The sequence below is a fragment of the Dendrobates tinctorius genome, unplaced genomic scaffold (assembly GCF_039654945.1).
Source record: "Dendrobates tinctorius isolate UK_male_01 unplaced genomic scaffold, ASM3965494v1 ptg000058l, whole genome shotgun sequence".
In the NCBI taxonomy this organism is placed as follows: Eukaryota; Metazoa; Chordata; class Amphibia; order Anura; family Dendrobatidae; genus Dendrobates; species Dendrobates tinctorius.
In genome coordinates this window covers 8,984,309-8,998,920 of record NW_027361726.1, presented here as the reverse complement: position 1 = coordinate 8,998,920, position 14,612 = coordinate 8,984,309, and the positions used below count along the sequence as shown (strand labels likewise).

Here is a 14,612-nt window from a genome sequence, read left to right as displayed (position 1 = left end):
AGTAAGCCTTTGCGAGCGATGACGTCCGTTCTCGCGGGATCGCGAAGTCTCGCGGTCATCGCGAATGACCGCGAGACATCGTGATCCCGCGAGAATGGACGTCATCGCGGTTATTGTCACAAAGGATTACTGTGACCGGGAGCGTGGAGAGAGGCAGGAAGGCTGTGCGGGATGTCGGAAGGTGAGAATAACAATATATTTTTTTTATTATTATTATTTGCATTCTATCTTTTACTATTGATGCCGCATAGGCGGCCTCATTGTAAAAAGTTGGTCACACTCGTCAAACACTATGTTTGACGAGTGTGACCAACCTGTCAATCAGTTCTCCAAGCGATGCTCCAGATCGCTTGGAAAACACTAGCAGTTCTGCAAGCTAATTACGCTTGCAAAATGCTAGTTTTTCCGCGGGAAAATCGCGGGAATTTAAAATGCGATTTTTCCCGCGGAATGGAATTCCGGAATTCTCGCGGTAATTTCCGCAAGAGTTCCGCTACGTGTGAACCCAGCCTAATAAGAAGGCGGGGGGGTGTATTATGGTGAAGCATACAGTGGCCTTTAAATGCATGCAGAGATATGCTGACCCGGCAGGTAGATTTCTGTTTCTTGTATGCACCCTTAATGTTTATGCTCCTAATGAGGGACAACATTCTTTTCTGAGGAAAGTTTTCAAAAAAATTTCGTAATTGGAAGAAGGGGGGGAAATAGTATGTGGTGATTTTAATCTCCCTATGGATAGAAATTTGGATTGTTCACAAGGAAAAAGGTGAAGTTGGAGGGAGCAAAGATTGCTAGCACATGAATATCACTATCACGATTTCTGAAGATACTCCCATGCGAGTGAAAGGGACTATACATTCTAATCCTTCCGACATCGTACATACAGCAGGATAGATCATTTCTTGATAGTCAGTGCTGTCCTCCGGAGGTGTATATCTGCGGACCTAGGCCTAATCACATGGTCTGACCACGCGCCTATTTCTCTACAACTAGCACTCTCTCATCAGGTTAGCTTAGCCTTCAGGTGGCGATTGAATGAGTCATTATTACTGAATGATGGGGTAGTTGCAAAGGTTAAAACTGAACTGAAGCACTATTTCCAGACAAATGACTCCAAAGAGATCACTGATGAGACTCTATGGGCCGCTCACAAAGCGGTGATTAGGGTAATTTTACTACAACAGGCGTCCTTTTTAAATCGTAAAAGGGAAAAAAAGCAGAAATGACCTTATATCCCGCTTACACCATTTAGAGTCCACAAATAAGTAATCCTTCTCTTGCTGTTTCAAAAGAATTTTTCCAGATTAGATTTAAGCTACGTGAAACTTTCCTGTCAATATATGCCCATAATCTAAAGAAATTTAGAACTAAATTATATGCCACAGGAGATAGGGCGGGTGCCCTGCTAGCTGGTAGAGTCCGCCATAGGGAAGTGAAATCTAGAGTGGAATATTTAGTGGATTCTGGGGGACGGCTTGTTAGAAATCCGATTGAAATTGTAGAAGTATTTTCCAAATACTATACCCATCTTTATAATTTAAAAGACGATACATCTACTCCGCAACCTGATCAACAAGAAATAGACAAATATCTTCAATCAATCTGCCCCATATTTCCCAAGATCAATTAACGCTTTTGAATGCCCCTTTCACTGAGGAAGAAGTTCAATTCGCTATAAACCATACTAAACGATATGGGGCCCCTGGTCCGGATGGATTCTCAAATGTCTATTACCGATGTTTTCAACAACATTTGATTCCCTTTCTATTACATCTATTTACAGCGTGGAGAGAAACGGGCAAAGTGTCTACGCCCGGGTTGGAGGCTGCGATCACTACCCTCCCTAAACCGGGGAAGTACCCCACGGTCCCAGGCAATTTTAGACCTATAGCACTTTTGAACTGTGATGGCAAGCTATTCACAAAGATTCTGGCGTCACGTTTGAAATTGATTATTCCATCACTGATCTCTCCGGACCAGGTAGAGTTCATGGCTGGACGCAAAGTAAAAGATGGTACAAGGAGAATGCTGGATTTGATAGGGGTAGAGGAGCTTTCTGGTGTCCCCAGTGCATTCCTGCCACTGGATGCTGAAAAAGCGTTTGACAGGGTGCACTGGGGATATTTACGGGCTGTCGTGACTAAATTTGGCTTTGTGGGTCCCATCTTTTCAGCAATTAGTTCAATGTATTCGACTCCCTGTGCTAGGCTACTGTCGTCGGGTTTCTTGTCTGGAATTTTCCAAATAACAAACGGAACACGACAATGCTGCCCCCTATCCCCCATTATATTTGCACTATGTATGGAACCGTTGGCTGTGCGCATAAGATTAGATTCCAATATCTCGGGGATCAAAGTGGGCCCGGTAACACATAAAGTGGGACTTTATGCAGACGATGTCATAATCTCGTGTGTGAATATTGGGCCATCATTCTCAGCTGTCATGTCCATGCTGGAGGAATTTGGTAAAATATCATATTACAAACTAAACCCTACGAAATCCTTGATATAATAATAATCTTTATTTTTATATAGCGCTAACATATTCCGCAGCGCTTTACAGTTTGCACACATTATCATCACTGTCCCCATTTAAATTCCCTATCAGTATGTCTTTGGAATGTGGGAGGAAACCGGAGTGCCCGGAGGAAACCCACGCAAACACGGGGAGAACAAATAAACTCCTTGCAGATGCTGTCCTTGGTGGGATGATATATCCAGTTGCAGTCCCAGATGCACTGCGCAGATCTTTTGAGAATAGATTCCCCTTTAAGTGTATGCCAGACGGTATCCCATACTTAGGAATTACACTAACAAGCTCCCAAAATGTAGTGGATAACTTCTCTAATCTAGCTAAACCTATTAAATCAGAGTTAGATAAACTTCATAATATTATGACCTCATGGATAGCGAGAATCAATATTTTTAAAATGATAATACTTCCCAAAATTATCTATTTCTTTAGGTGCATCCCTTTTAAAATCCCTAATAGGAATATCCTGTTACTTCAACGAATGGCCAACAATTATATCTGGGCACATAAACAGCCAAGGATAGCGAGTAACCTACTATATTATCCATATGATCTTGGAGGAATGGGCATGCCGAACCTCTTGGCATATCACAGAGCATCTGTTCTAACTGGACTCAGGGACTGGTGGCATATGGACAGGGACCACAGATGGCTTCAACTTGAAATGTTCTATGCTAAAAGGAACTTTCCTTGCCTAGTTTTGGAAGCTGAAGCTATTAAGATTAGCCGGTATACACCAGGTTTGCCAACAATTGTAGCCGCATTACAGTATTGGAGGAAATTAGCCCCGTCCCTAATTAAAATCCCCCTAAGTTTTGTGTCTCTGAGAGCTCTTGAGGCACATATTCCATATATAGACTTACAAGTCTGGATAACGGCGGGGATTAGGAACCTTCAGGACTTGATGGGGAGCTCGGGGATTCTGCCCTTTGATCACTTATCATCCAACAACCCAGGTATATGCAGATATTTCTATCAATACTTACAGATACGCCATCTTTTGTCAACTTCACCGGAATCACCCTTTTTTAACTCCAAAATAGATCGCATATATTTCTTAATACCAGAATCCGGCCCCAAAGGAGTGTCCATCCTATACAAGGCTCTGAATGATCCTGACTTGGATATAAAACTTCCTTATATGTCTCTGGGATCGTTCACTGGGTATATCCCTGGAGCCGGGGGCTTGGAGAGATGCTCTGGGAGAGGTGTTACGGGTCTCATCATGTCTTAACCATCTTGAACAATTGAAAAAAATTCACCTTCGTTGGTATAGGTTTCCGGTACAAGTGGCTCACTTTGGCCCGGACCAATCCCCTTTATGTTGGAGGAGATGTGGGCTTCGGGGGACACTAGAACACATGTGGTGGGACTGTCCAGCTCTGAATAATCTATGGAAGGACATTGCCAGATTAATAGTAGAAGTCTTTGGGGTAGGCCTGTCCCTGTCTCCTAGCCTGGTAGTCTTAAGGTACTGTCACACTTAGCGATGTACCAGTGATCCCGACCAGTGATATGACGCGGTCAGGATCGCTGGTACATCGCTAAGTGGTCGCTAGTGAGCTGCCACACAGGCAGATCTCACCAGCGACATCGCTGGGGACGGGGGTCACTACTTACCTGTCACACCAGGCGATCCTGCGTCCTCCCGCCCGGCTCCACGAGTCGCTCGTCGTCACTGCAGGAAGCCCAGCAGGAAGCTGACGACGAGAAACAGTCCAGGACGTTCTCGCGCGATCAGCGATTACCAGCGGGGGAGTGGGTTGTAGGTAAGTATCACACACAGAGATATCGCTAGCAATATCGCTATAACGTCACTAGTTGTAGCGATATTGCTAGCGATATCGCTTAGTGTGACAGGCCCTTTACATATTGGAACAGAGGAGTTTCCGCAAATGATTAGGGGGGCCTTATCTCACATACTGATAGCAGTTAGATTGCTAGTGGTGGCTAAATGGAAATGCTACAGTTCCGACCATTTCAGAAGTAGTTGAAAAAATTAACTTTCACTGTGAGCATGAATTAGCCCTTACACAAACAGCCTCTGCAAAAAGAAGACTCAGCGTATATGAGATCAGCCGGTATTCAAATGTGTCGAGGTCATGTGATGTATAACATACTGTATGTTTGAAAACTGGTTCTACTGTTTTAGTGTGTGGGGTTTGGGTCTTACCTTTGAAATACATCCGATGGCAAGAGACTTATTACACTATCATTCATTTATGTGCTAATGTTGTAGCACTGATGTTTTTTATGTCAGTTTTTGTTTGTCATGAACACCAATAAATAAGATTGGATAAAAAAAAAACTAGCAAATCTGGGATGATGGGATCCGCCTACTGAGGAACTGGAGCTGTGACTACTGAAGGAGAAAGGGAACTATAGGGGATATCAAGGGACGCCTTGAAGAGGTGAATACATTTGCACCTCACTTAATATGCTGCATAAAGGTACTGTCACACTTAGCGATCCCAACCAGCGATCCCGACAACAATATGGATTGCTGGTGCGTTGCTAAAAGGTCGCTAATGAGCTGCCACACAGGCAGATCTCACCAGCGACATCGCAGGGGACGGGGGTCGCTACTTACCTGTCAGACGCGGCGATCCTGACGTCCTCCCGCCCGCGTCCACGAGTCGCTCGTCGTCACAGCAGGAAGCCCAGCAGGAAGCTGACGACGAGAAACAGTCCTAGACGTTCTCGCGCGATCAGCGATGAGCAGCAGAGGAGCGGTCGGAGGTAAGTATCACACATAGCGATATCGCTAGCAATATCGCTGCTACGTCACAAAAACCAGTGAGGTTATAGCGATATTGCTAGCAATATCGCTTAGTGTGACAGGCCCTTTAGATGGACTGGTTAGGCTAGTTTCACACTAGCGCTTTTGAGCGCAGCGACGGCCTGCGCACGGCCGCCGCTAAGCCCCGCCCCTGCCGCGCCTCCGCCAGTAGCTCCGCCTACCGGCGCATGACGCCGCATGCGTCCTGCGTCCCCTTATCTTTATCACTGGGGGCGCAGGCCGTGCGCAGTATGCGTTTGGCGGCGCATGCGCCTTTTTAACGGTGCGCCGACCTGCGCCAAACGCAACCTGCTGAAGTTTGGTTGCGCTCGGCGCACCGTCAAAAAGGCGCATGCGCCGCCAAACGCATACTGCGCACGGCCTGCGCCCCCAGTGATAAAGATAGGGGACGCAGGACGCATGCAGCGTCATGCGCCGGTAGGCGGAGCTACCGGCAGAGGCGCGGCAGGGGGCGGTGCTTAGCGGCGGCCGTGCGCAGGCCGTCGCTGCTCTCCAAAGCGCTAGTGTGAAACTAGCCTTACTGAGGCACCAGATTTTTAGCGTGTCCTTGCATTTGTATTCTGTGTCTGAATGTCACATTTGGATTTCTTAATGAAATCAGGGCGATGGTCGCGTCTCCTGACGAGAAGGAATCAGATTGAAGTCTTGGTGTCTGAGCTCTGGTTCTATCTGTACTAATAATATTGTGGAGGTTTTCGTAGCAGCGCTTCATACATTATATATGAATATGCACCTTTATCAGCTTTGGGTCATCACTGCTGCATAAAACATTTTTCTTTTTTTGGTCAGTGCATCCATGGATGGCAAAGTAAATTCAAATGATAAGATAATTGTCACAATATTTCTGCTCAGCGGAAAGTTATATGAAATGAAAAAAGACTTAACTCTTTACATCAGTGACACATCAGTTACCAACCAGAAGTGACTGATCTGACGAGGACTGAGCAGAATGTAAGATCTCTGCAGCTGTTTGTGAATGGAGAATGGTCTCTATCTCCTATGTATCTATCTAATCCCCTATACATCTTTTTATCCAACACATATCTTTTGTAACTATCTAGATGTCATATCTATATATTCCTCTATCATCTGTATTACTTTTTATATTTATCTCTTTATTTATCTAAATTATTATATATCTTTCATGCATCTATCTTTCCATCTCCAGTCATCTGTCTAATATCTATTTTACTTTTTCTATTAATCAATTATCTGCTATCTATCTATCTATTATCTGTCATCTATCTATCTATTATCTACACTCACTGGCCACTTTATTAGGTACACCTGTCCAACTGTGTGTTAAGACTTAATTTCTAATCAGCCAATCACATGGCGGCAACTCAGTGCATTTAGGCATGTAGACATGGTCAAGACAATCTCCTGCAGTTCAAACCGAGCATCAGTATGGGGAAGAAAGGTGATTTGAGTGCCTTTGAACGTGGCATGATTGTTGGTGCCAGAAGGGCTGGTCTGAGTATTTCAGAAACTGCTGATCTACTGGGATTTTCACGCACAACCATCTCTAGGGTTTACAGAGAATGGTCCGAAAAAGAAAAAAAATCCAGTGAGCGGCAGTTCTGTGGCCGGAAATGCCTTGTTGATGCCAGAGGTCAGAGGAGAATGGGCAGACTGGTTCGAGCTGATAGAAAGGCAACAGTGACTCAAATTGCCACCCGTTACAACCAAGGTAGGCAGAAGAGCATCTCTGAACGCACAGTGCGTCGAACTTTGAGGCAGATGGGCTACAGCAGCAGAAGACCACACTGGGTACCACTCCTCTCAGCTAAGAACAGGAAACTGAGGCTGCAATTTGCACAAGCTCATCGAAATTGGACAGTAGAAGATTGGAAAAACGTTGCCTGGTCTGATGAGTCTCGATTTCTGCTGCGACATTCGGATGGTAGGGTCAGAATTTGGCGTAAACAACATGAAAGCATGGATCCATCCTGCCTTGTATCAACGGTTCAGGCTGGTGGTGGTGGTGTCATGGTGTGGGGAATTTTTTCTGGGCACTCTTTGGGCCCCTTGGTACCAATTGAGCATCGTTGCAACGCCACAGCCTACCTGAGTATTGTTGCTGACCATGTCCATCCCTTTATGACCACAATGTACCCAACATCTGATGGCTACTTTCAGCAGGATAATGCGCCATGTCATAAAGCTCGAATCATCTCAGATTGGTTTCTTGAACATGACAATGAGTTCACTGTACTCAAATGGCCTCCTCAGTCACCAGATCTCAATCCAATAGAGCATCTTTGGGATGTGGTGGAACGGGAGATTCGCATCAGGGATGTGCAGCCGACAAATCTGCGCCAACTGTGTGATGCCATCATGTCAATATGGTCCAAAATCTCTGAGGAATGCTTCCAGCACCTTGTTGAATCTCTGCCACGAAGAATTGAGGCAGTTCTGAAGGCAAAAGGGGGTCCAACCCGTTACTAGCATGGTGTACCTAATAAAGTGGCCAGTGAGTGTATATCTATTATCTATCATCTATCTACCTATTTATCTATTATCTATCATCTATTTATTATCTAGCATCTATTATCTATCTACCTATTTATCATCTATTATCTATTTATTATCTTTCTATCTATCATCTATTATCTATCATCTATCTATCCATCATCTATCCTATATTCTATCCTGTTCCAGTTCTCGGGTTCTTGGATTCTACTATAATCTTTGGAGAACTAAATGGAAATATAAGTAATAATTCTCCAGAATTTTGACAGGAAGAAGATAAGAAATCTCAGAGAGAAGATGCCGGCACTTGTGTTATTAGCAGGTGAATGTGGTATCCTTGGTGACGTCGCAGCGTCATTACGGTGTATGATATCTGTATTATGTGGCACGCGGCATACGTACAGAACACACATTGCGGGTGTAGTAATCATCATGGTGAATGGATTGGACCCCTTTGTTTCTGAATGTCACTCCCATCATCCCTCGGATGCAGCACACTGTGACGACTGTCGCCCCCGATACACTTGCTGCCAGGAGGAGTGGGGGAAGGGATGTAACAACTAATCTCCGCATATATTTTTTTTTTTTTTTTTTTTTAATATTTTCGATCATGTTTGACATGACTTGCTCCTTTAACACCAGTGCGTTCAATCTTCTATGTTCTCCATATATCTGTATATGGGCTTAAAAAATAAATGAAAAAAATTGTGCCAACCTGCAGCCACCACAAGAGGGAGCTCCACGGCTTGCGGCTCACCCCGGGGGCTGCTGATAGGCTCTCACAGCCCTAGGTCACCCCTGCATCATCCATACATAATGGCATCAACCTTCACTAGCGGCACCAGTTTATTGCTGCCATCAATAAAGCAAAGTGTGTGCAAAAAATAATTATTTCATGACCTGATCACAATTTATAGTATGTACAGCTTCACAGGGGCCCTGCTATAGGGCCCGTCACCAAGTACTAAGTGAAAAATGTTTAGGATTTGAAATCTTGGCTCCTGCACAGGGGCCCCCAGCTGCCCCCTGTATGTGCGATTACTTATAGGACCTTACTCTGCTCTGGTAGAGGGGCCCCAGATACCCCTTATATGTGTTATTATGGGCCCTTACACTGCTTTTAAGCAGGTATCCTCAGCTGCCCCGTGTGATATTAAGGGCATTACACTTCTCTTGTACAGGAGCCCTTGCTGCCCCCTGTGTGTGATATTATGGGCCCTTCTTGTGCAGATGCCCCTAGCTGCCCCGCCCCCTGTATGTGATATTATGGGGCCTTACTTTTCTTTTAAGAAGGCCCCTGGCTGCCCCCTGTATGTGCCATTGTTATAGGTGGCAGCTGGGAGCCACTGTACCAGTGCTATTATGTACCCTTATATTGCTCTGGTGAAAGAGGATGAGCCGAGACAGAGTCAGTGGTATCCGGTGCCTTTTGAGGCTGGAACTATTGGGACTGTCACCACTGTTGCCGGGGGAAGGTTCTTCGGGGGGGGGGGAGGACATTCACGCTGGACAGCAAGGGGCATGGGGAATATGAAGAGGACTGAGCGTGGGAATGGGAAAGATTTGGTGGGAAAGCGACAGGAGAAGGTTGACTCCCTCTCCGCTGCTCCAGCTGACAACTCCATGCCACCCATCCCTCAGTGTGCTGACCCCACAATTGACTGACGTTATTGAGTTATCGTGTGACCCCTCTCTTGTGGACAGTCCAGTCCTGCCTGTGTGACTGATAAGCTGACTTGCTGCATTCCTAGAGACTATCCTAGAGAACCGCCCGCTACCATGGTCTGTGAGTGTGCACACGGCTCGTGTTCGGCGCCATTGCTGAGGAATCCACACAAAGGACTGTTTCTACAATCCAGCGCACTCAAGTCAGCCAGGACCGGATCCATCAGCATCACTGGAAGACAGTGCTTCTCGTTCCTCCGTAATAGAGTCAGAGACTTTGTTCACGATTTGCGACGTTGTCGGGAGATTTTCCAGCCTTTCCCCTGCAAGAACTGCAAGCGATAAATTACCCCATTTTTTGCATGTCTTTATATCGTGCATGGTTGTTGTGCTAAATTTCCATAGTTGCGGTTATTAGTCTTGTCTCCCTGCGTCGAGTATTCCTTGTTTAACTCCTGTACATTAAATCCTGTTAACCCCTTCTCTGCCTCCGGCTCTCCAATGCATTCAACGAACTTCTCTTCTTACACTTGTACTAGGGCCCTCAGCTGCCCCCTATATGTGATATTATGGGCCCTTACTCTGCTCTTGTACAGGGGCCCCCAGCTGCCTCTTGTATGGGATATTATAAGCCTTTACTTTGCTCTTGTACAGGACCCCCAACCTCCCCTTGCATGTGCTATTGTTATGGACCCTAAGAGTTCTTTTGTACTAGAGCTCCCAGCTGACCCCTGTATGTGCTATTATGGGTCCTTACACAGCTCTTGTACTGGGGCCACCAGCTGCCTCCTGTGAGATTAAAGGCCCTTCTTGTACAGGGGCCCCCCAGCTGCTTCCTGCATGTGATATTGTGGGCCCTTACACTGCTCTTGTACTGGGGCTCTCGGCTGCCCCCTGTATGTGCTATTCCACTGGAATTCTGTGCTCCAACACTATCAACCACATTCGGATCCTTCAGATGGAACCTGAAAACCCACCTCTTCAGGAAAGCTTACAGCCTGCAATGACCCCGCTGCCTCCTCACCAACACCGGAGCTGCTGCAACCCCCCAACCTACTCTCTCCTTCACCATCATCCTGTAGAATGTAAGCCCGCAAGGGCAGGGTCATCTCCCCTCTGTATCAGTCTGTCATTGTAAGTTTGCTTACTGTAAGTGATATCTGTAATTTGTATGTAACCCCTTCTCATGTGCAGCACCATGGAATCAATGGTGCTATATAAATAAATAATAATAATTATGGGCCCTTCCTTCTCTTGTACTGGGGCCCCTAGCTGCCCCCTGTATGTGATATTATGGGCCCTTCTTGTGCAGGGGCCCCTAGTTGCCTCCTGTATGTGATATTATGGGACCTTCGTGTGCAGGGGCCCCTAGTTGCACCCTGTATGTGATATTATGGGCCCTTCTTGTGCAGGGGCCCCTAGTTGCCTTCTGTATGTGATATTATGGGACCTTCGTGTGCAGGGGCCCCTAGTTGCACCCTGTATGTGATATTATGGGCCCTTCTTGTGCAGGGGCCCCTAGTTGCCTCCTGTATGTGATATTATGGGACCTTCGTGTGCAGGGGCCCCTAGTTGCACCCTGTATGTGATATTATGGGCCCTTCTTGTGCAGGGGCCCCTAGTTGCCCCCTGTATGTGCTCCTGCCCATACATTCTCACTTTGCAGGGATTCTATATGATAAATATGGAAACATTGTATTTCTATCTTGGATACATTTTCCCTTCAGGAGAATTGAGTTTTTTGTTGTTTTGCACCATCCATCGTGCCAAGATAAGCCTGGAAGGGGCCGAGGTGTTGCTATCTGTAGGAGGGATGTTCTGTAGATGGAGCAGATCCTGGAAGCAGAGGCTGTGCCTGTCAGAGCAGCAACTACAGGCACAACTGCTGCCCACACTGGGAGCCCGCAGGGAGAATGAGTGGTGGGGTGAGAGGGCCCCAGTGCATAAAGGGGCCCGCCTGGAATGTCAGCAGCCAATTAGAGGTTACACCAAGGATTCCAGCCTGGCCACACATGAAATCCCTGAGCTGGTGCTTCCTTATTCCCTGTTAATTCAGGCTCCTGATGCGCCAGGAACAGCCAAATTAGTGGGAATAGTTTCCTATCATTGTTTCACTATTTACAGTCTAAGAGGAAACTGCGGAGGTTACAGTCCATGTCCAGCGATTGTCCAACATGTCCCCTATACAGAATAATACCACTGAGGACCTCCTGCGCCCCACTACTGATACAGGGTAAGCATGCTGACAGCATGGGTGTCTCAAAGGGGAGACATGACCTCTCTGAGAATAATGCAAAGGGTCTCCTTGCTGAACAGCAGCCTGGATTCTGGATCATAAGGTCTTTCCCCTTTTATTGTCTCCCCCTGATGAGTAATGCACTTTCTAAGTACCACCAAGGAGAGTGGGGGAAGGGAAACTCCAATACTACCCCCTGTGGGGAAGAACAAACTTACTATGTCACAGTCTCCTATATACAAGTATAACTACTATAATACTGCTCCTATGTACAAGAATATAACTACTATAATACTGCCCCTATGTACAAGAATATAACTACTATAATACTGCTCCTATGTACAAAAATATAACTACTATAATACTGCCCCTATGTACAAGAATATAACTACTATAATACTGTCCCCTATGTACAAGAATATAACTGCTATAATACTGTCCTCATGTACAAGAATATAACTACTATAATACTGCCCCTATGTACAAGAATATAACTACTATAATACTGTCCCCTATGTACAAGAATATAACTACTATAATACTGTCCCCTATGTACAAGAATATAACTACTATAATACTGCCCCTATGTACAAGAATATAACTACTATAATACTGCCCCTATGTACAAGAATATAACTACTATAATACTGTCCCCTATGTACAAGAATATAACTACTATAATACTGCCCCTTTGTACAAGAATATAGCTACTATAATACTGCCCCCTACATACAAGAATATAACTACTATAATACTGCCCCTATGTACAAGAATATAACTACTATAATACTGCCCCTATGTACAAGAATATAACTACTATAATACTGTCCCCTATGTACAAGAATATAACTACTATAATACTGCCCCTATGTACAAGAATATAACTACTATAATACTGCCCCTATGTACAAGAATATAACTACTATAATACTGTCCCCTATGTACAAGAATATAACTACTATAATACTGCCCCTTTGTACAAGAATATAGCTACTATAATACTGCCCCCTACATACAAGAATATAACTACTATAATACTGCTCCTATGTACAAGAATATAACTACTATAATACAGCACCTATGTACAAGAATATAACTACTATAATACTGCTCCCTATGTACAAGAATATAACTACTATAATACTGCCCCTATGTACAAGAATATAACTACTATAATACTGTCCCCTATGTACAAGAATATAACTACTATAATACTGCCCCTATGTACAAGAATATAACTACTATAATACTGTCCCCTATGTACAAGAATATAACTACTATAATACTGCTCCTATGTACAGGAATATAACTACTATAATACTGCTCCTATGTACAAGAATATAACTACTATAATACTGTCCCCTATGTACAAGAATATAACTACTATAATACTGCCCCTATGTACAAGAATATAACTACTATAATACTACTCCCTATGTACAAGAATATAACTACTATAATACTGCCCCTATGTACAAGAATATAACTACTATAATACTGCTCCTATATACAAGAATATAACTACTATAATACTGCACCTATGTACAAGAATATAACTACTATAATACTGCTCCTATGTACAAGAATATAACTACTATAATACTGCTCCTATGTACAAGAACATAACTACTATAATACTGCCCCTATGTACAAGAATATAACTACTATAATAATGCCCCTATGTACAAGAATAAAACTACTATAATAATGCCCCTATTTACAAGAATATAACTACTATAATAATGCCCCTATGTACAAGAATATAACTACTATAATACTGCCCCTATGTACAAGAATATAACTACTATAATACTGCTCCTATATACAAGAATATAACTACTATAATACTGCACCTATGTACAAGAATATAACTACTATAATACTGCTCCTATGTGCAAGAATATAACTACTATAATACTGCTCCTATGTACAAGAACATAACTACTATAATACTGCCCCTATGTACAAGAATATAACTACTATAATAATGCCCCTATGTACAAGAATAAAACTACTATAATAATGCCCCTATTTACAAGAATATAACTACTATAATAATGCCCTTATGTACAAGAATATAACTACTATAATACTGCCCCTATGTACAAGAATATAACTACTATAATACTGCCCCTATATACAAGAATATAACTACTATAATACTGCCCCTATATACAAGAATATAACTACTATAATACTGCCCCTATATACAAGAATATAACTACTATAATACTGCTCCTATATACAAGAATATAACTACTATAATACTGCACCTATGTACAAGAATATAACTACTATAATACTGTCCCCTATGTACAAGAATATAACTACTATAATACTGCTCCTATGTACAGGAATATAACTACTATAATACTGCTCCTATGTACAAGAATATAACTACTATAATACTGTCCCCTATGTACAAGAATATAACTACTATAATACTGCCCCTATGTACAAGAATATAACTACTATAATACTGCTCCTATATAAAAGAATATAACTACTATAATACTGCACCTATGTACAAGAATATAACTACTATAATACTGCCCCTATGTACAAGAATAAAACTACTATAATAATGCCCCTATTTACAAGAATATAACTACTATAATAATGCCCCTATGTACAAGAATATAACTACTATAATACTGCCCCTATGTACAAGAATATAACTACTATAATACTGCTCCTATATACAAGAATATAACTACTATAATACTGCACCTATGTACAAGAATATAACTACTATAATACTGCTCCTATGTGCAAGAATATAACTACTATAATACTGCTCCTATGTACAAGAACATAACTACTATATTCTTGTACATAGGGGCAGTATTATAGTAGTTATATTCTTGTACATAGGGGCAGTATTATAGTAGTTATATTCTTGTACAT

At 43.3% G+C, this 14,612-nt stretch overlaps 1 long non-coding RNA gene across 1 annotated transcript in view; it reads right to left on the bottom strand.

Moving 5' to 3' along the window:
• LOC141092112 (uncharacterized) overlaps positions 1-14,612 on the bottom strand; it is a 130,458-nt gene that overhangs the window by 56,545 nt on the left and 59,301 nt on the right. The gene's annotated exons all lie outside the window — the stretch shown is intronic.